Raw genomic sequence first — 24262 nt, forward strand, 5'->3', positions numbered from 1 at the left:
AAAGAAAAGGCATAGAAAAGAGGTTCACTCAGTTGTCCCACACCACCTTGAATAGGTGGGTTTCAATGGGAATAGTCCAGATATTGAACCTATTAGGGCTGCTAAGCCATAGTAAGATAAGCTCCCTCAGGTTTGTAACAAGACTTCCTGGCAGCTATGACTTTATCTTTACTATCTGTTCACAAACAGTCTCGGGGGCGTTGGAGGCTTTCCACAACCAGAGAGGAGCTCCTTCACCACATTCGAAGGAATAGGAGAGAGAGTCTTCGCCTGAGAGTTATGATGTTATCGATGCGTTAATTCGGCTTACGTTTTCAGGAACAATGTGCCCTGAAGCTTTGCCAGCCTCCGTTCGGTGGAGGTGACGGAAAATGAATAATACATGAAATGTATCTCCTGGCGTTAATCATGAAGATCGCACGTGCACCCCTCCGCACCCCTCCGCCACCCCCCTCTCGGCCCTCCTCTCCCCAGCTCCAAGCAGCCTCCATAGCAGGGAGGAGGTGGGAGAGAGAAGTCAATGTAATTCTCCATTCTCAATTCAGTTCTGCTCGTTTAATAAAAGTATTACAATGGGGCATTGAAAGTTCCCCTTGATGTCGGATTTACCATTGAGTTTTTTCCTTGACAGCCTTGCAAATGAGGATATTTTCCTCATTTCATTCCTCAGGCGAAACGTCAAAAGATTAGCCAGAAAGACTGTGTGTGTGCATCTATGTAGTGTGTGTGTGTGTGTGTGTGGTAGAGATTTTAAAAAAGCAAGAGAGAGACTGTGTGCTGCTGCATTGGAAATGCAAGGCACACCTCTAATGGGGATCTGTATCTCCAGGACCGGACCTTGTTGATGGGCTGATAAGGCCACTCAAATGGACGGCTTAGAGAAGTAATTACTCTCCATTTAACACAATCTACCCTGCTCCTGTTTCCCCCTCTAAAAAACAATACCGTACATCCATGTTAAGATCTCAATCCCTTTTAACACAGAACGGCACAGCTGTGATATTAATTAAGCTGCATTTATACTGGGAGAGGACACAGGCCTGAGTGGGATTTCTGTCTGGGAGAGGACACAGGCCTGAGTGGGATTTCTGTCTGGGAGAGGACACAGGCCTGAGTGGGATTTCTGTCTGGGAGAGGACACAGGCCTGAGTGGGATTTCTGTCTGGGAGAGGACACAGGCCTGAGTGGGATTTCTGTCTGGGAGAGGACACAGGCCTGAGTGGGATTTCTGTCTGGGAGAGGACACAGGCCTGAGTGGGATTTCTGTCTGGGAGAGGACACAGGCCTGAGTGGGATTTCTGTCTGGGAGAGGACACAGGCCTGAGTGGGACTTCTGTCTGGGAGAGGACACAGGCCTGAGTGGGATTTCTGTCTGGGAGAGGACACAGGCCTGAGTGGGATTTCTGTCTGGGAGAGGACACAGGCCTGAGTGGGATTTCTGTCTGGGAGAGGACACAGGCCTGAGTGGGATTTCTGTCTGGGAGAGGACACAGGCCTGAGTGGGATTTCTGTCTGGGAGAGGACACAGGCCTGAGTGGGACTTCTGTCTGGGAGAGGACACAGGCCTGAGTGGGACTTCTGTCTGGGAGAGGACACAGGCCTGAGTGGGATTTCTGTCTGGGAGAGGACACAGGCCTGAGTGGGACTTCTGTCTGGGAGAAGATACAGGCCTGGGTTGGTTGTCTATCACCCTTGTGAATGTAAAGCAGCACTGAGGGACATGTTGAACCTCCATCATTATCTAGTGGCAAGAAGGGGCCTCAGTCAAGGTGTCCTCAATACCCCCATCTCATAGGAGGAGGGAGCAGAGAAGAGCTAACAACATTGACCTTGGTTTCTGGAGGAAGCTAATCAATTAAAGTGACATTGTCAAATAGAACGGCCTCAGTTTTATGGGAAGAATGATCTTAAACACTCAAATGGGGCTGTTCAAAGGAGAGTATATTTAGCAGTAGTATCCCAAATATACTGTAGCGATAAGGTGATTGTAGCGGGTTTACTAACAAATGGGTTATATTAGCTATGTTGACTAGGACATTACTTTAGTTAATATGGTGACAACGATGTAGACTGTGTGTAGCGTTTATGACATGGTCTGGCTTGGAAAGGTTTTTTCGCCTGGTCACATACAGCTGATGGGTTGTTCATTGAAGTCCACAAACGAAGTGAAAAGGTGAGAGGAGGAGAGTGCATAGAGGCTAGAAGGAATACAACGTGGCTGCTATGATCAGGGGTATATTCATTCCGCCGATTCTGTTGAAAAACGTTTCTTAAACGGAAGCAAACAAACCAGGGATAAAAATACCTGAATTTATCCAATAGAAACTGTCGATTGCACCTGCGGACTAGTGACTACACCCTAGATCAGCTAGATGCAGGTAAGAGTGAGCAATTCGGTATTGAATGTGTCATTGTCTGTCCATGTGTCACTGTCTGTCATCTCCAATATTTTTCTCGACCTGTGAGCACCTACATTGTAAACTTTCATTCATAGGTTAGGTTGCAGCAGCCTCATGGTAGAGTGGAAATTCGAGTATCATGTAGTAGCCTAAACCCATCAATGTTACATTGAACTGGGTGAATGGAATGGAAATGACTACTACTACTACTACTACTACTACTACTACTATTGCTATTGCTAGTCTGAGTTATGTCTTAAGGCCGGAGAGCTGTCCCACTGTGCAGAATCAAACAGGGTTTTTTAGCCCAGGGTGGAACCTGATCACTCAGACACAGAGGGGGAGGAAACAGCTCGAGCAGCAGCAGTCAGACCACTGATTCACACAAACCCAGTAACAAGGACGACAGCTGGGATGGACCCCCCCCCCCCCCCCCTCTATCCTACCATCATCCTCCCTCCCTCCCTCCCTCTCCCATCATACCCTCGCTTTCACTCCAGTGCACCTCCCGGCCCCCTCTGACTTTCTTCTGCTTTTGACAGCTGGCTGACATATAGTACCTACACTGGCTATAGCTGCACCTGAGTGGGGGTTTACCAGTGGACTCTGGGTAGAAAGACACTACAAAGACAGAAGCTTTTAAAATGAAAGATAACATTTGGTCAAAGCTGGGAGATGGGGCTACTAGGTAAGGCAATAGGGCCAGGATGTCACTTCTCACCGTGCACATCTGTGTGACACACAGGGGAAATGAACCACTGGCTGGAGAGAAGGGAGGCGACTGTCTGTCTGAATCCCTGGGGCCAGTCGGTCCCCACGCGGGGCGCCAAGTCCACACGGCAGCGCTGCGAGCCTGGACGTTAAACACACAGGCCCAGTTCTCTGGCTTCAGCCAGCTAGCTACCACAAACAAGGGCGTCCTCGGGAGAGTGAAAAATTTGCCCATTCACCTCCACTGCACAGGGACAGCAGGAGGAATAGAGGGAAGGAGAGGGAGAGAGAGCAGATGGATGTCCCTGCTGGAGACAAACACAGTGACACGTGCTTGCCTGCCTCAGTTGCCCTGACCATGTTATGAACACACCACTGGAACACACTTAACTCATGCCTATTCAATTATGCTAATTCCAACATACAAATGACCCTGGTTGGCTTCCCCATGTCTCAATTAGGGGACATGTGTAGAAGGGGTAAAGCCCAGAGAGAGGGGTGTGGTGCTGGTAGTGTGTGATAACCAGGTCGGGGGCGAGACGTGTACCCCTCTGGGATATTGGGATGATATTCCACGGCCAGAGGAATTCCGTGCGGCTGCTATCTACAATGGTTCCATGCGCGGTCCCACCGACCATATCACCAAAGCTTACGCCGACGTTTCAAAGCATCTTTCATCTATTAGGGCAAATAGAAATCATCTGTTTTCATGTAATGTTGCCGTTTTTTCACACAGCCATGACGTTCACACTGATCCAAATGCACAGCTGTCAAATGCTTTTAACGGAAGTTAAATGATACGCCCGCTGTGGCTTGCATAGGTACATTGTAAAAATATGCATTAAAATCAATAAGGTGAATCGACAAAGCGATACTCACCTTTAATACTCACATTCTGTGTGTGTGTGTGTGTGTGTGAGGATCTCCTTCTATTATCCTGGGTTGGGCTCTGGGATGACACACTAACATGTGGAAAGCATGTGGCTTCTTCCTGACAGAACATCCACTGCCCAGAGAAGCTCCGTATCAAACCCATAATCTCATTGTAGCCAAACATACCAGCAGCTGAAGCCATTACCTAGTGTTTGGATGGCCTCTTGTGCAAACATATCCCAGACACGAATCCAACGTTCAGGAACAAGGGATTCTCCTAATTCTCAGGATTAAAACATTAACTGACGTGGCTCCCAGTTCGTCAGAGGGTCAAAACCTAATCTGTGGGGTAACGGCGAAAGCTCCAGCACTGGGCTGATACTGCCACTCTAAGAATAGATTTGCAAAATGCATTTTCTTATCTTATCAAAGGTGGAATGCGTTCTGGCTTGCTATACATGACCCATTTTAGTGAAACAGCTTCAGGTCGTTCACGCACGCACACACACACTCAGTTCAGCCCACTGGCATGGGGGTAAGTGTGCGCCTCTTTAGCACCTGTCTCCTGACAATCCACTGTCACCTAGCAGTCCACTGACTGGCTGTCGCTGTGTGGAGAAGGTGGTGCTGAAATCTCTCAGCCCTCTTTCTCACCTCTATGATGTGCAGCTGAATTGATTGGCCCTGTCCAGGAGAGGAGGGGTGCTGAAACTCCCAGCACTGCTGTGTCTGAGCAGGCAGTGCTGTTAGATGATATAGGTGCTGAAATCGCCAGCACTGCTGTGCCGAACCCAAAAGGAACTGTCCGGAGACAGGGGGTGCTGAATATAACTGGCTGCTGGCTACAGGGAGCTGTTTGGCCATGCTGCTTGGATGTGTCTAAATGAGCCCAGCTCTCGGCAGGCAGGCACCTTCACGCCTTGTTTGCTTTGGAGCTGTCATGTGACAGCATCATCTGCACCAGAGGGACGCTGGGGCCTGAGCTGGATATGAATATGACTTGGGTCCTCGTATGAGAACATTCTGATTGACATAAAAAATGAAAATATATAATTTGCATTTTGCACAACCTATAACTTTTTAAATAGGATACAGAACCCAGGAGTAAGATGATGCAAAATAAGGAGACCACCACCAAACACCAAACACCAAATTAATGCCCAATTCTCAAACTACCATTAGTTACAATCCCTTCACTTATTGAAAACCACACAATCAATCTCTATTCATTTCCAATTCCATTCTAAGAATAAAGTAGTGTATTCTGTGAATAAAGCTTCTGATCACTGCTTCAAGAGAGACCACCACCAATTTGACCGCAGACATCACCCCGGGCATTTGGCGAGGTTGAGTTCTGTCCTCCATCTCCCTGCAGTAAGGATGGATAGACAATCAGAGTGGGCGTTGAGGTGGTGAGTCACGGAGGAAGGACAGAGTCCAGCAGAGTGGAAAGTAAGAGGACCTGGCTGTCGCTCAGAGCGAAAGACGTAACAGCCAGGGAGAGTAGTACACGGGTCAGAGCGCACGCACACAAACACACACATCTATTGTCTAAACATGCCTCTTCCGTGACACTCTCTCTGATTCACCTGGTTTCGTCCTCCCTTCTCTCTCTGATTCACCTTCATTCTTCCTCCCTTCTCTCTCTGATTCACCTGGTTTCTTCCTCCCTTCTCTCTCTGATTCACCTGGTTTCTTCCTCCCTTCTCTCTCTGATTCACCTGGTTTCTTCCTCCCTTCTCTCTCTGATTCACCTGGTTTCGTCCTCCCTTCTCTCTCTGATTCACCTTCATTCTTCCTCCCTTCTCTCTCTGATTCACCTGGTTTCTTCCTCCCTTCTCTCTCTGATTCACCTGGTTTCTTCCTCCCTTCTCTCTCTGATTCACCTGGTTTCTTCCTCCCTTCTCTCTCTGATTCACCTGGTTTCTTCCTCCCTTCTCTCTCTGATTCACCTACATTCTTCCTCCCTTCTCTCTCTGATTCACCTTCATTCTTCCTCCCTTCTCTCTCGGATTCACCTGGTTTCTTCCTCCCTTCTCTCTCTCTGATTCACCTTCATTCTTCCTCCCTTCTCTCTCTGATTCACCTTCATTCTTCCTCCCTTCTCTCTCTGATTCACCTTGTTTCTTCCTCCCTTCTCTCTCTGATTCACCTTCATTCTTCCTCCCTTCTCTCTCTGATTCACCTTCATTCTTCCTCCCTTCTCTCTCTGATTCACATTCATTCTTCCTCCCTTCTCTCTCTGATTCACCTTCATTCTTCCTCCCTTCTCTCTCTAATTCACCTTCATTCTTCCTCCCTTCTCTCTCTGATTCATCTTCATTCTTCCTCCCTTCTCTCTCTGATTCACCTTGTTTCTTCCTCCCTTCTCTCTCTGATTCACCTGGTTTCTTCCTCCCTTCTCTCTCTGATTCACCTTGTTTTTCACTCCTCCCTTCTCTCTCTGATTCATCTGGTTTCTTCCTCCCTTCTCTCTCTGATTCATCTGGTTTCTTCCTCCCTTCTCTCTCTAATTCACCTGGTTTCTTCCTCCCTTCTCTCTCTGATTCACCTGGTTTCTTCCTCCCTTCTCTCTCTGATTCACCTTCATTCTTCCTCCCTTCTCTCTCTCTGATTCACCTGGTTTCTTCCTCCCTTCTCTCTCTGATTCACCTTGTTTCTTCCTCCCTTCTCTCTCTGATTCACCTTCATTCTTCCTCCCTTCTCTCTCTGATTCACCTTGTTTCTTCCTCCATTCTCTCTCTGATTCACCTGGTTTCTTCCTCCCTTCTCTCTCTGATTCATCTGGTTTCTTCCTCCCTTCTCTCTCTGATTCACCTGGTTTCTTCCTCCCTTCTCTCTCTGATTCACCTGGTTTCTTCCTCCCTTCTCTCTCTGATTCATCTGGTTTTTCCTCCCTTCTCTCTCTGATTCACCTGGTTTCTTCCTCCCTTCTCTCTCTGATTCACCTGGTTTCTTCCTCCCTTCTCTCTCTGATTCACCTGGTTTCTTCCTCCCTTCTCTCTCTGATTCACCTGGTTTCTTCCTCCCTTCTCTCTCTGATTCATCTGGTTTCTTCCTCCCTTCTCTCTCTGATTCATCTGGTTTCTTCCTCCCTTCTCTCTCCGATTCATCTGGTTTCTTCCTCCCTTCTCTCTCTGATTCATCTGGTTTCTTCCTCCCTTCTCTCTCTGATTCACCTGCTTTCTTCCTCCCTTCTCTCTCTTTCTCTGGAATTGTCATTCTCTCTTTCTCTGTATCTCTCTTTCTCTGTTTCTCTCATTCTTTCTTTCTCTCCTTTTTCTATCGCCCTGGTTTCTATATTTATGACACAAGATATCCAATATACTCTTCTGCCACCTCTAAATAACCCCAAAACATCCCCAACGTCACTACAAGGTTGCATGAAGGTCACACGCTGCTCCTACTTTACCCCTTGCTTGTCAGAGGCAAACATATTTACTTAACTGAAAGAGCTGCTAGATAAACAAAAACACTGTTTGAACTGAGTGAGAGCGCCAGAGAGAAGCTCATTAGTTATTGATGCAAAGAAATGAACACACATGCGAGCGTGCACGCAAACACGCGCACACCATACACACCACACACAGCCTGTCTCTCTGTTTACTTCTCAGCCTTGAGACTATAGCATGAGTCTTGATCTCATTGTAGTGCTCATACGTGCTGAAACTACAGTTCTGGTCAAAATCCATTGAGTGAAGTTCCACACAAACCAAGGAATCTATTGTATAAACAGCAAGTGTCCACCAGTCTTTCACTAAACATTGTCCCATTCAAAATGAACCAGATGAAAGCTGAATATCTCTTCATTTAAAATGTGTATGAATATGATCGGTAACAATAACTCTGAACAAGACCAGACTGTGGAGCCATGATCCATTGTTCAGCCTACCTTGACCCCTGTTGGAAGTGCAAATCCATTTTCCAAAGGCCAGATTGTTACAGTGGATGTGAATACGCTAGATAGGCCGCCAGGAGAGAAAGAAAAAGACCTGGCGCAAAGAGGTGAAATGAAATTGAAATCCGACAGGTTTGATTCATGTGTAAAAAAAGAACTGGCCGTGCATTGGCTTTCATGGATTACACCAGCTGAGGACAATGGAAGGAAATGGAGAGGAGACGTTTGAAGCTCCACAATGAGACAACCTTCTACTCTTTCATGTTTCTAAATGAGGGAACAACTGTGAATGTTAATCACCGTTCCACTGGATCTGTGCTCTGGATTTGACCTATTTATAGTAGAGGGAAAGGAATGGAGGGGTGGAAAGAGGACTGGGTCAATTCATCTGAAATAAAGACTTGGGAGAAGAATAGAGAGAGAGGGGAGAGAGAGAGAGGAGAGAGGGAAGAGAGAGGGGAGAGAGGGAAGAGAGAGGAGAGAGAGAGGAGAGAGAGAGGAGAGAGGGAAGAGAGAGGGGAGAGAGGGAAGAGAGAGGGGAGAGCGAGGAGAGAGAGAGGAGAGAGGGAAGAGAGAGGGGAGAGAGAGGGAGAGGGGAGAGAGAGGGGAGAGAGGGAAGAGAGAGGGGAGAGAGAGGGAAGAGAGAGAGAGGAGAGAGAGATGAGAGAGGGGAGAGAGAGGGAGAGGGGAGAGAGGGAAGAGAGAGGGGAGAGAGAGGGAAGAGAGAGAGAGAGGAGAGAGGGAAGAGAGAGGGGAGAGAGGGAAGAGAGAGGGGAGAGCGAGGAGAGAGAGAGGAGAGAGGGAAGAGAGAGGGGAGAGAGAGGGAGAGGGGAGAGAGAGGGGAGAGAGGGAGGAGAGAGGGGAGAGAGAGGGAAGAGAGAGAGAGGAGAGAGAGATGAGAGAGGGGAGAGAGAGAGGGGAGAGAGAGGGAGAGGGGAGAGAGAGGGGAGAGAGGGAAGAGAGAGGGGAGAGAGAGGGAAGAGAGAGAGAGAGGAGAGAGCGAGAGGAGAGAGAGAGGGGAGAGAGAGAGGAGAGAGGGGAGAGAGGGGAGAGAGAGGGGAGAGAGAGGGGAGAGAGGGAAGAGAGGGGAGAGAGAGAGGAGAGAGAGGAGAGAGAGAGAGGAGAGAGGGGAGAGATAGAGGAGAGAGGGGAGAGATAGAGGAGAGAGGGGAGAGAGAGGGAAGAGAGAGAGAGGAGCCAAAATGATTTGAATACGACTGTCTCCATCCGACTGTCTTCCATCAGTCCATGGGAAGGGGGATACCTATGTGGAGGGTAGGCTAGATGATAATAACTCTACTCATCCATCTTGCCTGTACAAAATAGGCCCTACTCTTTACTCTACTCTTTAATATCAGGAAAGCTGATTCTCACTGAGAAGCTTTTTATTCTGGTGTATGCTGTGGGTTTGTAATGTCCCTGTTTGTATTTTATGTTGGTGACAACCCCATTTTCCTCTTTGGTGATTGAAAATCATTCATCATTCAGTCAGCAGAATCCAGTCTTTTGTCTCGTATGGAGACGGAGGCTCTGCTGCTCCACACAATATCCTGCCCTCCCTCCCTCCCTCCCTCCCTCCCCTCCCCTCCCTCCCTCCCTCCCTCCCTCCCTCCCTCCCTCCCTCCCTCCCTCCCTCCCTCCCTCCCTCCCTCCCAGTTCCAGCGCTGCATCTGGAGCAGCGCTCATCCCAGTCTTTCATTAATGCCATGGATGCTTTCAACTCTGCCGCCATGTCCAGCCGGGTCACACACAACCACGCACACACACAGATGCGTATACACACACAAACACGAACACACAGACACACATGCATGCGTTCACACACACACACACACACACACACACACACACACACACACACACACACACACACACACACACACACACACACACACACACACACACACACACACACACACACAAACACACACACACACACACAGCAGGGTGCATTCACAAACACACAGCTATTTGCTGTCAGCCTTCGTGGAACGAGCGAAAAATGGCATTCCAGTCTTTCAGCAGGAGAGAGGCGAGACAATATATACAGCAATCATTTATTTATGCTCTGAGACAAACTCCTGCGATGATGACAATATCTAACAGCACTTTGCCACAAAAGAGAGCAATGAAATACATCAGAAACAACGGAAACAACAGCTATTAAGGCCAATTTACTAAACGGGATCCAAATCAAAAACTGCCTTTTCCTATTTCGTTTTTTTCTTCTGTAAATGGCAGTATTGATGTCCCTTGACATCTGCCATTAAAGAGGAGCTAGAGTCAGAAATAAACTGACCTCTGTCACATACAAGCTGACCTGTTCCAATCAGGTTACATATGCCCTGTGACTCGAGTCAGCTGACGTGCACAAACACACACTGACACACTCACAGACACAGATGAGAAACAACACCATTCACCTTGTCCTTGCAAGCCACATCCATTCCAATAAGATCACCTCCCGATACACAGGCACCGCTAAGCGCTTTCGTGATCTGTTCTCTGTACAGTAAGCTCTCTCAGCGGAGAGCCTCCATGCTCTCTGTGTCTTACCTGGCAGCACGTGCACAAGCCTGGGTCCTCCTTTACAGCCTTCTGGAAGGGCTCTGGGGGGTTGAGGGAGATCGGGGCTGGGGCTGAACGCTCAGCGAGGATCCTTTCACACAGTGATGGATCAGCTAGCGCTCACTTACGCTCACACACCAAACACAACACAGCTCCGGCAGGCAAGCTCTGATTCCCTTGCTTGCTTGTTTCATCTCTCTCTTCCTCTCTCTGACACTCCCTCCCACTCTTCCCGCCCACCTACTCCAGCCCCCTCCCCCTCTCTCTATCTCTCTCTCTCTACCACTCTCTCTCTCTCTCTCTCTCTCTCTCTCTCTCTCTCTCTCTCTCTCTCTCTCTCTCTTTCTCTCTCTCTCTCTCTCTCTCTCTCTCTCTCTCTCTCTCTCTCTCTCTACCTCTCTCTCTCTCTCTACCTCTCTCTCTCTCTACCTCTCTCTCTCTCTCTCTACCACTCTCTCTCTCTCTCTCTCTCTTTGACATGTAACCACCCACTACCTCCCTTTCTGCTCTTAAAAACAATAGTCTCTCTCTTCCTCATTCTAAACCATACATTCACAGATAGTACACAGACCCTCTATATGTAGCTTAGAAAGTCTCTCTCTCTCTTTCTCTCTCTAAAGGTGCTGCCTCACAACAGCGCTCCACACAGCCAGATGTAAAGCTGAGGGGACACAGCACACCCAGGGAGAGGCCGCAACAGCCAACGGAAATAAACCAATCAACAGAGCAGACCCTAAGCACACAGCCAAAAGACTCTGACACCGGGACAAGTCTCTGAATGTCCTTGAGTAGCCCAGCCAGAGCCCGGGCTTGAACCCAATCGAACATCTCTGGAGAGACCTGAACATAGCTGTGCAGCGACGCTCCCCATCCAACCTGACAGAGCTCGAGAGGATCTGCAGAGAAGAATGGTAGAAACTCCCCAAATACAGATGTGCCAAGCTTGTAGAGTCATACCCAAGAAGACTCAAGGCTGTAATCACTGCCAAAGTGGCTTCAACAAAGTCCTGAGTAAAGGGTCTGAAAATGTATGTAAATGTGATATTTAAGTACATTCATACATTTGCAAACATTTCTAAAAACTGTTTTTGCTTTGTCATTATGTGATATTGTTTGTAGATTGATGAGGGGGAAAACAATTTAATCCATTTTATATTATATACAGTGGAAGACTGTATTAGCATGGGCTTGTGTACCTCAAAAGAGTCACCCTGGCAGTAGAGGCTTGGCTTGGTTTGGTGTGGTTTAATTCCATTATTCAAGAACCACTAAGGTTCTGACCCTGAACCCCCCTGCCCCCCAACTCATGCAATCTCCTCAACTGATCTTGAAACCAGTATTCACACAAGTCTTACAATGGAGCTCTGTCAACGTTTCCTATTTCAAAAACAATGGGCGTCTTTCGGTGGGCTGAAGTAGAAGAAGGGAGCCTCAGGCTTAGACAGATGTGATGTATCATAACCCTCTACAGACTCCCCTTTATACCTGTGAGGCCTACGTGATGGAAATAGGCCTTGTTAAGCTGATAAAAAATGTGGAGTGGGAGGCGCATGGTGTTTGTGATGACACACAGGGCTGTCGGACACTGGAGCCAGGCCAGCGGCAAGGCAACGATAAGCAAACAGACAAGCCAGGCAGGCTGTGTTAATGATTACCATCACCTGGTTTAATTAAGTTTCCTTACAAGTTGGCTTGTTTGGCTAAAAGCTTGAGTCTCGGTCAGAAAACTGTGGTTGTTATGCCCACCTATCTGTGGCCATGTGTGTGTATTACGTAGGGATGGATAGGAGCGACGCTGCGTGGGGACAGGGCGGATTTCCGCCCCCAGTGGTCTCAGGAAGACAGGAAAGGGAGGAAAAAGGGGGGTTGGGCTGGACATCCATGTCTGTGTATATGGAGATGATCTTCCATCTCCCTGACGAGCTCACCCCACAGCTTCTCAGAACACACACACACACACACACACACACACACACACACACACACACACACACACACACACACACACACACACACACACACCCAACACCTCAGCGCCACAGAGGCTGTTCAAACAACACAGCTGTAGACTGCAAACTTAGCCCAGTTATCACCTCCAGTATCTGACTAGCTGTAGCATGCAGTCTGTCAGTGATAGATCTCTCTGAGTTCTCAGAGAGGAGGGAACTAAGAGAAAGAGGACAACAATGAAAAGCCACAGATTGTCGTCTAGGTGAGATTCAAGCTAGCTAATCGTAATGGCTCTGTGAACATTAAATGCAGGCAGCTATAAAATGGTTAGTGACTAAACAGGGCCCTGGGGTAATAATTACTGTCCCTAGGGGTTGGAGGGTAAAGAGCTGTTCCCATCTCAGCAGGCGGAGGAAACGTCTTGCATGAAAACGCTGAATCAGAGACAATATTTCATCATGGAATGGCAATATGAGCCGTCATGCTCTTGGACTTCCATAGGGTATGTTACTAGACTATGGACTTGGAAAAACGTGTAAATCCAAACAGTACTATGAGCTATTGAAAGGTGCAAACACACTGTACGCATTCACTTCTTATCTCAATCCTATCTCTCATCTGGTCTCTATGGGGGTACCACAGGGTACAAATCTTGGTCCGATTATTTTCTCTGTATATATCAATGATGTCGCTCTAGCTGCTGGTGATTCCTTGATCCACCCATACGCAGGTGACACCATTCTGTATACATCTGGCCCTTCTATGGACACTTTGTTTAACAAACCTCCAAACGAACTTCAATGCCATACACTCCTTCTGTGGCATCCAACTGCTCTTCAATGCTAGTAAAACTAAATGCATGCTCTTCAACCGATCGCTGCCCACACCTGCCCGGCCAACTAGCATCACTACTCTGGACAGTTCTGACTTAGAATATGTGGACAACTACAAATACCTAGGTGTCTGGTTAGACTGTAAACTCTCCTTCCAGACTCACATAAAGCATCTCCAATCAAAAAATGTAATCGAGAATTGGCATCCTATTTCGCAACAAAGCCCCCTTCACTCATGCCCTCGTAAAACTGACTATCCTACTGATCCTTGACTTCGGCGATGTCATTTTACAAAATAGGCTCCAACACTGTACTCAGCAAACTGTAGTCTATCACAGTGCCATCCGTTTTGTCACCAAAGCCCCATATACCACCCACCACTGCAACCTGTATGCTCTCGTCAGCTGGCCCTCGCTACATATTCGTCGACAAACCCACTGGCTCCAGGTCATCTAAGCTCCACCTTATCTCAGCTCACTGGTCACCATAACAACACCCACCCTTGGCACGCGCTCTAGCAGGTATATCTCACTGGTCATCCCCAAAGCCAACACTTCATTTGGCCGCCTTTCCTTCCAGTTCTTTGCTGCCATTGACTGGAATGAATTGCAAAAAATCGCTGAAGTTGGAGAATTATATCTTCCTCACTAACTTTAAGCATCAGTTATCTGAGCAGCTTACCGATCGCTGCAGCTGTACATAGCCCATCTGTAAATAGCCCATCCAATCTACCTACCTCATCCCCATATTGTTCTTATTTACTTTTTTTGCTCTTTTTGCACACCAGTATTTCTACTTGCACATCATCATCTGCACATCTATCACTCTAGTGTTAATTTGCTAAATTGTAATTACTTCGCTACCATTGGCCTATTTGTTGCCTTACCTCCTTAGTCCATTTGCACACACTGTATACAGATTTTTCTATTGTATTATTGACTGTAAGTTTGTTTATTCCATGTGTATCTCTGTGTTGTTGTTTTTTGTCGCACTGCTCTGCTTTATCTTGGCCAGGTCGCAGTTGTAAATAAGAACTTGTACTCAACTGGCCTACCTGGTTAAACAAAGGTGAATTTTTTATTATTATATATATATCTGAAAAACTCCTTGGCAACAGTGAGCTGTTTGCTGATTGGCCGGAAGGCTTTCTCCTCTGTGGTCCGGTGCTGTAATGCCTTCTGTTATCCCGGGGCGGGTCTGTCCCCATGGCAACATTTTATGTCCTGTTATCGTAAATATGCAGCGAATGGTAAAACAACAGTAACAAAACAACAACAAAAAACCAAGAGAAAACAAGGCCACAGTACACCACTGCATGGTTAGATGTAATGAGCCTTGAAGTCAGGAGTCACAGAAAAACGTTTCCCTTTTTCAGATGAAAAGTCACAAGAGACTAGAAACCAAAAATGAATCCATGCAATCAAGCAAATCCAACTAACAAACAGACTACGTTAGCTAGCTAGATCAAGGCAGTGAGACACAACATAACAGCAAATGGCTGCCACACAGCCAGTCTGCAAAATAAATATTTCATCCTGGTCTCCTCTCTCTCCTAGACTTTGTCATCCACCACTTGGCTGATACAGTCAACAGGCTTTGTTCTGGAAGCTTTGGGGACTACGAGGCTCCAGCCCATCAGAATGAGATGAACACAAAGTGTTGCCATTTCCAAAAAGAAAGAGAGAGGGGGTCTATTTCAAAAAAGTTGGAGAAAAAAAAACTGTGAAAAAAAACGATTAAAAAACATTTCAATAAATAATCTTGGTCTGACTTTTGTCTAGTGGCCCATGAGGAGTAGAATTATTCTCTTGGAGGGGGAAATAAATGAACAACCTAGCTCTCGGCTGCCAAGTTCACGAAGAGAGCCTGAAGTGGAGAGTTTGTCTTCCCGAAGAAAGCTAGCTGTGAGGAGTTCGGAGTCAGAGGGTCAGCAGGGACAGGAAGAGAGAGGCAGAGAAAGAAAGGTGGAGAGACAGAGAAGAAGAGAGAGGCAGAGAAAGAAAGGTGGAGAGACAGAGAAGAAGAGAGAGGCAGAGAAAGAAAGGTGGAGAGACAGAGAAGAAGAGAGAGGCAGAGAAAGAAAGGTGGAGAGAGAGAAGAAGAGAGAGGCAGAGAAAGAAAGGTGGAGAGACAGAGAAGAAGAGAGAGGCAGAGAAAGAAAGGTGGAGAGACAGAGAAGAAGAGAGAGGCAGAGAAAGAAAGGTGGAGAGAGAGAAGAAGAGAGGCAGAGAAAGAAAGGTGGAGAGACAGAGAAGAAGAGAGAGGCAGAGAAAGAAAGGTGGAGAGACAGAGAAGAAGAGAGAGGCAGAGAAAGAAAGGTGGAGAGACAGAGAAGAAGAGAGGCAGAGAAAGAAAGGTGGAGAGACAGAGAAGAAGAGAGAGGCAGAGAAAGAAAGGTGGAGAGACAGAGAAGAAGAGAGAGGCAGAGAAAGAGATGAGTGGGAAGAGAAAAAGGCAGCCAATCTCCAAAAGGTCAACATTTTAAGATATACTTTGACAGTCCTAGCCCATCCTGTACCCCTGTAAATTGAGATATTATACAGTATGTCATAGTCGATTCCCAACTCAGCCCGTCTACCACTTGCATTGTCTTCCATCCCAGGAATATTCAAGTCTGTATGGTTATCATGCCCCTGTCATAGTCAGCTCATTCCCACACTACCCATGGGTATAATACTGTTCAAAGAATTCTTAGTGAGTCAGACATATTTCTGAGAATTCTAAATTTCTTACAGAGAAGAGACACTTGCTTTAATTACATCTGACAGCCCCCTTACACTCTCTCGTTACACTCTCTCTCTCTGTTCCGCAGGCAGGAAGCTGCCTTAAAGCTCTATCAATCCAGCCTGGAGGATGTGGTGCTGTTCATAAGGTAGGACCAGCAGGCTCTTTTCAACACGCACAGGTGCTCCTTTCACTCTCTGTTGGCGCACACGCACACACACACACGCACACGCACACGCACACGCACACGCACACGCACACACACACACACACACACACACACACACACACACACACACACACACACACACACACACACACACACACACACACACACACACACACACACACACCATGTTGGGGTCATTAGCACATGCCAACACCATTGACTCTGCACAGATGCTTGGATAGGAGAGAGGAGAGAAGAGGGGGGAAGGGAGAGGAGGGAGGGAGGGAGGGAGGGAGGCAGGGAGGGAGGGAGGGAGGGAGGGAGGGAGGGAGGGAGGGAGGGAGGGAGGGAGGGAGGGAGGGAGGGAGGGAGGGAGGGAGGGAGGGAGGGAGGGAGGGAGGGAGGGCTGGGCTGGTAAAACAGAGAGGTTAATTTCAGCGGGATAACATACAGAGGCACACCATTCACACCCAGGGGTTTCTACATCTAAATGAACCACTTTTCACAGTGCCTATCTAATCATGTCATCTTCACAACTCACTATACTATATTATAGGGTATTACTTGACTGGAGGTGGAAGTGAACAGCTACTTTGTGTCTGACTAATCACCAAAAATTGAAAGCAGAGACCGAGCAAGCAAGCTAACTCTCCTCCGCCCACAAGATGGTGTGGCTCCCTTGCAATGTGTGTAGTGGGTATTTTGGCTCTCCAGTGGTTTGACTGAGAGGAGACAGTCAGTCCCCACAGCCAGTCACCAGGTCTAGGGTCCGGGCCTCTGAGAGGGTCAGGGGTCACCTCCTATCTCTCTCAGGAGGGGTAATAAATAAATGTTGTCATGGAGAGAGGACGGCTCCTATAGACCTCAAGAACCATCCTGGACTCAGAGGACACCAACGTGAGAGGAATGAAGAGCTATTTTAACACACACACACACACTGTCGTGGAAGATTCAGAATTTGTTGGTAACATTTGTAAGATGTTTTATATTCATCTAATGTGTGTAAGTTAATTCTCATCAGAATGGTATTTTTGTATAATACTGTGGCGAGGTTGCAGTTATCTGTTCTATGTCAAAACTAAGTTGCATGGGCCGCTGAGAGGGGAGAGGTCAAAGTGTCATCATGTGTAAACATATCTTTCACTCCCTACCTTTTTCTTGTGGGGAAAGGAAGGGTGGCAGTGTCTGGAATCATTCTATGCTCCCTCTAATGTTGTTTCTATCTTAACCTATAGCCTCATTCTCCTCTCCGTGAGTTTGTCCAGGAGTGTGTATTTAGAGTGGGTTGTATCTAAATGATAATTTGATATATGCCTGTTGATATGGAGGATTGGTTTATGGTTCTGGGGTTTGGGAAAGGAGACAAAGCTGAATGATGAATTATGTCTATGCTGTCTGACTATGTGTGTTCTTTGCTATTAAAGGAACTCAGCTGCAATGTGTGGGGGGCTCTCAGAGAATTCATTGAGAGACACTGAATTTATCTGAGAGTCACAGGGCTGTGATAGAGCTGATATAATTAAAGATGGACTTTGATAACTAACTCTGACTTGTGTGTGGTTTGCGCTCATGATTAGGTAAATAGAGGAAATTTCCACGACAACACGCACGCACACACACACGCACACACACAATGCACTACATGGAAGTGTATTTTGGTCTTTTACTCACCAAACACGTCGCTCCTATCGATATATTGAAATAAAGTATTCAGACCCCTTGAGTTTTTATGCATTTTGTTATTTTACAGCCTTATTCTAAAATTGATTACATCATTTTTTCCCACATCAATCTACACACAATACCCCATAATCACAAAGCAATTGAGGACATTTTTTAATTTAAGCAATTTTAGAATAAGGCTGTAACGTAACAATAATGTGGAAAAGCTCAAGGGGTCTGAATACTTTCCGAAGGCACTGTATATTACAGTATTGTATGCCATCAGGCTGGGACTACAGACAGAGTCGGGGTATAGGAGTTAGTACTGCCTGTGTCAGACAGTCAGAGAGCCCCGGGCAGGGCCTGATTGTGTAGAGGACTGGGATAGGGGATTAGGGAGGATTTGGAGAGCAGTCATTACCCTAGCCTGTGGAGGGTCTGATAATTAAATTACCTCAGCAGCCATGCCGCTGCCTTCCCATCTATCTACTATACATAGACCAGGGCTTTCAAGGTCACTCTGCTCATATCTGAAATGAGCTGCATGGCCTCCATCCTGACTCAAGATCCTGAATGACACAGTTGACTTGAAACTTTATCCACGGCATGAATAACACATTGATGCCAATGGATGGTTGGTCTTGAAGGTGGAGTGCAACTTAAGCCAGGACTTGTTTATACCTTTGCAGTTCACATTGAGACTGACACATACATCCAAATGTCTGACTGTCTCAGACCTCTGATTCTCTCCCTCTCTTATTTAAAAATCCTGAACATCAGCTCTCTTGTTTCCAACTACTCTCTGCCCTTCCCGATAGCATGTGGATTGACTCATTGCCATGCAGTGGCTGAGATCTGCAGGTGGTCCTCTGGTGGTGCTGTGGTTGGTGCAGTGAGCAGTGTGTGTGGTTGGAGTGGGGAGACTGACAGGAGATGGGCCCAGCGTGATGGTGATGGTGGTGAAGTGGCCCAATGTGGGAATACTGCAGCTGGCCACATCACAGGGTTCCCCCCTGGTGTCTATGCTCAGACCAGGAGGGGCTGTGACCTGCTGGGAGAGAGATGGGGAGAGCACTTGGAGAGAGAGGGAGAGAGAATGGATGAGGGGAGGAACAGGGGAGAGAAAGCAGGGCAGAAAAGCTAGAGGAAGAGAGAGTTAGATAGAGGTGAGGAGGAGAGTGAGCAAAATAATGAGGGAGAGAGAGAGAGAGAGAGAGAGAGAGAGAGAGAGAGAGAGAGAGAGAGAGAAAGTGGGTGTGCAGAAGAGGGAGATGTGGGTGTATGGTCGTGGTTGAACAGTAGCAGCTCCCACGTAGAGATTGAGGGTTTGTCACGATCTGCCACTGAGCACTCCCTCTTGCACACACACACACACACACACACACACACACACACACACACACACACACACACACACACACACATATAGAAAAACATACCCACCCTACCAGAAAAAAGTAATTGACCCACACACTCTACATGACATTGAGACTTGTAAACAGCCACACTAGCCAATTTAAATAAAGGTCAGTCTAATCACTAACGCTGATGAAATACATTTCTCCTCTTCTCAATTAATATCACTCACACATTAACATGAATCCACGCATGAGTAGCCACACACAGTGACAATGTACATTAACCTGCTCAACTGTAGTAAATGGAGCCAAATGTCACCCATGTTGAGGCAATTCCCAATGACCAATGTTACTTCATGCTTATGAGATTCCATTCTCCATGTTCCGGAGTTGACAGCATTGACAATAAGCTGTTTTAACCTCCACGCCCATATACCAGCGCTACCATAAACTGATGTGCGATTTAATCCAGCCCACACATTACCAGGGATGACAGAGGCACCACAATCCTTAATTGCCTGTCACTCCGTCATGATTAAAGCAAATTAATAGACATCCCTTCCTATAAGATGTGATCGAATTCACCAGTCAGTTTTCTGAGGATCATTAAGGCTTGTTGATGAAAGCAGCAGACGGAAAGTACACCCAACCAATGATCCTGCTCCACTGCTGAGCGAGGGCAATGGATCAGCAGGCGTGCCTGAACTGACCGCGGTTACCCTAGCAAAGTGGCACCGATAGATCTGCTGGGGAAAGACAGGGTGATGCACACGCTGTTGAGGGTGATTTGCCGCGGCCCACGTGTGTAACGGGGTTCAGCTGGGCTCTGTCTTTGGAGAATTAGAACATCGGCCCTGAACAGCCAATGAAGCTTATCACGGGCGCAGATGATTTCTCGGTGGGGAGTCATTCCCAAGAGAGACCATCTGCCCGCAACTTTCCATATCACCACCGTAACTCACAATTTCACCACCGTAACTCTCAATGTCACCACGGTAACTCAAGGTCACCCCCTTTACGCTCAAAGTCACCCCCATAACTCTCAGTGTCATCACTGTAACATTCAATGACACCACCATAACAGGAGCTCGCTAGCGATGATACTGCTTGCTTGAACATTAATCACTTGAAAAGCAAATAACTGTTGTGCCCATTTTTCTCCTGTAATACATATACTGTATGACATATCGCACAACATGTGAAGGTTTCTGAATGTATGCATATTGTCCCGTTACTTGGTGTTCTCTCATACCCTTACATTACTGTTCCTGACGGTAAAAGATGGCTGCTCATTGGGCAGAGCTGAATGTGCGTGTCAAACACCTGTGTTTGGATGTGAGGCGGCCATGCTCCCGGTGTGTCTAAGACAGATGTTTCATGGGACTGTGGTGGCGGATGATTGATGCCTCGCAGTACGTCAGGTGGCAGAAATCCCAGATACCTCAGGGTTTTTGGCTTTGGCGTGTGATTTTTCCCCCCCTTATTTTTTCCTATAATGTGGTTAGTGAAGGAGAGCGAATCTGGAGACAGACGGGGGGATTGGCAGAAGCCAGAGAAGCCAGTCGATCAACAGACATGTATCACAAAACAATGCCGTTCGGAACACACAGAGGACGACAACAGCTGGTTGCCAGATTCCCTCTAAAGCACCTGACTGGTGTGATGCTATCTGCTTGGCAGAATTAGACTGCCTCAAGGAGCAATAATTGCAACAAGCGATCTTAATCTCCGCCGTGGGAAGGTGAGCAGAGGAGAGGGGGGACTCATTCAGTGAAGAAAACCCCTACAATCATGTCACGTGGCTGAAGGCAAGACACCCACCCCCGTCCTTCTACCTCTTCTTATGGAAGTCACCTTGTAGATGCCCTTGACTACACCCCACTGCCATTTCAGGGCTAAGTAACTTCTTCATTTAGCCTCGTCGTTGAGATAGCTAGACAGAGTAAAAGAGCGAGCTTCATGCTCTGTTTGTCGCCCCCCCCCCTTCGCAGCATAGCTACTGAGACAAGTGAGTTAGACTGGAGAGAGAGAGGTGGGAACCCGGCCGGGACTCCTTTACTTTAGCCTCGTCTGCCCTAATCACCAACATTGAATTGCATTGTTTTAGCCAGGCAGATTGGGGCCCTGCTCAGAGGTTCATGAGGATAGGAGACAGACTCCCTGCCCACCTCTATCTTTTCCCCTCTCTCCCTCTTTCTCTTTCTCTCTATATCTCCATGGGCCGCACTCTGCCACTTTGGATATGTCATGGTTAATAAGGATGACAAATTGGGACTGCTCCCCTCGGTCTCCAGTCGGTGCGGTGGCTTCGGAGTCTGCCCTTATACGCCCAGAGGAGGCCACGCTCAGCACCGCTCACAAACAAAATGGAATTTAACAAGGCCTGAATCATCCACATGCCTCAGCAAATGGCCACTCAACCCTGCCGCACCTGCCTCGCCAGCTGGATGTACATGTTGTTATAGTAGAGTGGTATTGTGTAGTGCGAGGGAGGAAATACGGTTTGTGAACAGAGACCAGGACAGAGTTCCCTATTGGTTAAACTTACACCAGGGTAAGACTCCATATGATCTGCCTGGCTTTATTTAACACTGGCTTAATCAGAATTCATTCATTCCTTCTCAAGCCATATTGGAAACCTTGTGTGTGATGATAAAACTCCCTTAAGCCTTCATCTTCATAGTTTTTTTCACTCTTCATTTGTTTTCCTGCTATTTATTCAAATACGACGTTGATCAACAGTGTGTGGTGTCCTCATATTTGTGTTTGCCATTTATGATGACCTTGGTCGCCATGGCGTGCCCTTGGCCACACACGCTCGGTCTCCCCTAGCTTGAGACAGAGGATTGTCACGTATGTTGTTGGATCTGAAAATGTTGCTCTGGCTGTCACAGCATGACATTCAAATGTGTGCAGTAGTGTGATGAATATAAACAACATGACATCAAGAGAAGCCCTGAACCCCCCCCCCCTTTCCTGCTCTAATAGATCAAATCAATACTTTATTAGTCCTTTAGACCATGAATGAGCTATGGTGGCCAGAGACTGTAGTATCACATCTCTTACTCTACAGTACTAATGAGGCTTTCAGTGCTGCGTACCACTGTTTGATGTGTCTTTTCTATTAGAAGTGTGTCTTGGTGGCCTCTATGAGTTGTTTAATGCATGTATACACAAAATGTGCGGAATAATACATACTAATTAGCATTAGTAATTCTTCTTCTTTTTGGGATTGCCCCCCTGTGGTCATTGGCATTTAAGGATAAGGAACCAGACGACTGAGGTTATTTTCCCATAGGGGTTGGAGATCCTTAGGGTCTGAGACAGTGAATAGCCAGAGTGGCTCTGTGGACCTGTGGCATTTCCACTGAGACAGGATGTCTGTTTTGTTTGCCTGTCTTTGAGTACGAGGGAACAGAGACTAACCTTTAACTCAACGGTGCCTGCTGCTAGGGGCTCTTCCAATGCTGCTTCTTCTTCTTTACACAGGAGTTGCACGCAGTCGAGATAGTTCAAAGCTGAGGAAGAGACAGACGGAGCATGTTAATGTGGAACAACAAAAAGTATGCAAAGTTCATAGAACTGAATTGAGACTAGTTACTGCAGGCCGGTTCCTGTTTTCACGAGACCAGCCCAGTCAGATACTTTGCTATTCTGTGTATCAATTCGTGACATATTGTGTTCTTGAGAGCAGCCATTTTCTTTTAAGAGTACTTTATAAGCCAGGCGCACACAAGACCAATAGCATTTCAATTCTTCCAGCCAATCAATGTGTACGGCAATGGGCTCAAATGGCGACATCCAGAACCAAGGCACGGTGAAGTGAACCAATGTCATTTCACCCAGTTGATTTTTCCATCAGCTCAGTTGTGTTTGTTTGTGTGTGTGCGCGTGTGTGTGCGTGTGTGTGTGTGCGTGCGTGTGTGTGTCTGTGTGGGGGGTGGCAGGGATCCATTATCGATGGAGAGCTTGCACAGCCGATTGGTCGTGTTCATTTAGAAGCCGGTGGAACCAAGTCATGAGCTGGAGACCAAGGACGGGGACCAGCTGGGGATCTCCTCCCCACAGATGCTGCCTGCCACTACAGTGTGAAAGGCACTCCAGCGTGGAGGAGGAGGCGGATGTGGAGTGCGGACCATCTCTAGTTAGGGTCACAGCAGGGGATTTTCAATACTACTTCAATGTCTCATTTCATTGTAAATCATGTTTGAAATGAAACTAATGTGATCGGTTGACTGTATTTTGGTTTTAAAATGTATCCAAAAGCAATATCCAATAAACACCTGGATGGAGATTCACAGAATCACAGAATATATTACTTCAAAATGGATAAATAAAAAATGCAGATAAGATCTGTCCCTGCAGCATACGTCTCAAGGTTCTGCTGTGATGGAGAGCTATCTGCACCATTTTGACGGCATGGGGATTTGGAGATGGAGTTTGTGATTCCCTATTCATTCCCCCATTACTATTGAGGAGCTATTTGCCGGGCCTTTAAAAGCTATTTCCTCCAGCTGGCACTGGCAGGTACACAAAGGCACAAAAATTCAGAGGCAATTTGTGTCTCGTTTCAGGAAACTAGGGGTATGTCGCGCATCACTACATCACAGGACAGCCATTAGAATACATTTTAAAAGCCATTTTTTTATCAAAATGCGTTTTTGGGCAGAAATGCTTTACAAACTTGTATGCCATCTGTAAATTCGAATGAAATTGTTAAATTACGAGCCTAGTTCGTTTAGGCACGGAAAAAGAATCAGAGTTTGAATTAGAAAATTCTGGAGTTTGATTGCAAATAAATATGCAGACGGAGACGAAAAGAGAACACACAGAAGGCTGTTGTATAAAACACCTGTCTCCGGATTACATCTTCAAACTAAGGGCAACCATGGCATCAATGACAGAGAAGCGTCCATCCAGTCATAAAATAGTCTAGCTAGTTACATTTGCAGATATTACACATTTCTAATTTTGTCACAAAGTCGTTTTCATTTCAAGTTAAAGCGTACTGTTAGCTATATATAAACAACATGCTATCAAGAGATACCCTGAACCCCCCCCCCCCACGACGATAACATTGTTCATCTTCCTACGTGGAGCTCAATGGAGCTCTTCCT

At 46.9% G+C, this 24262-nt stretch overlaps 1 protein-coding gene across 5 annotated transcripts in view; it reads right to left on the reverse strand.

Moving 5' to 3' along the window:
• LOC109896628 (synaptotagmin-1) overlaps nucleotides 1–24262 on the reverse strand; it is a 219590-nt gene that overhangs the window by 91200 nt on the left and 104128 nt on the right. For 3 of the 5 annotated variants that reach the window (XM_031831610.1, XM_031831605.1, XM_031831607.1), the window contains exon 3: nucleotides 22572–22663. The gene's annotated coding sequence lies outside the window, so the exon portion shown is untranslated. Of the gene's footprint in view, nucleotides 1–10437; nucleotides 10657–22571; nucleotides 22664–24262 lie in introns of those variants that run through there. The other 2 variants (XM_031831611.1, XM_031831608.1) reach the window with 2 other exon arrangements.

This window comes from Oncorhynchus kisutch, linkage group LG9 (assembly GCF_002021735.2).
Source record: "Oncorhynchus kisutch isolate 150728-3 linkage group LG9, Okis_V2, whole genome shotgun sequence".
NCBI classification, from domain to species: Eukaryota; Metazoa; Chordata; class Actinopteri; order Salmoniformes; family Salmonidae; genus Oncorhynchus; species Oncorhynchus kisutch.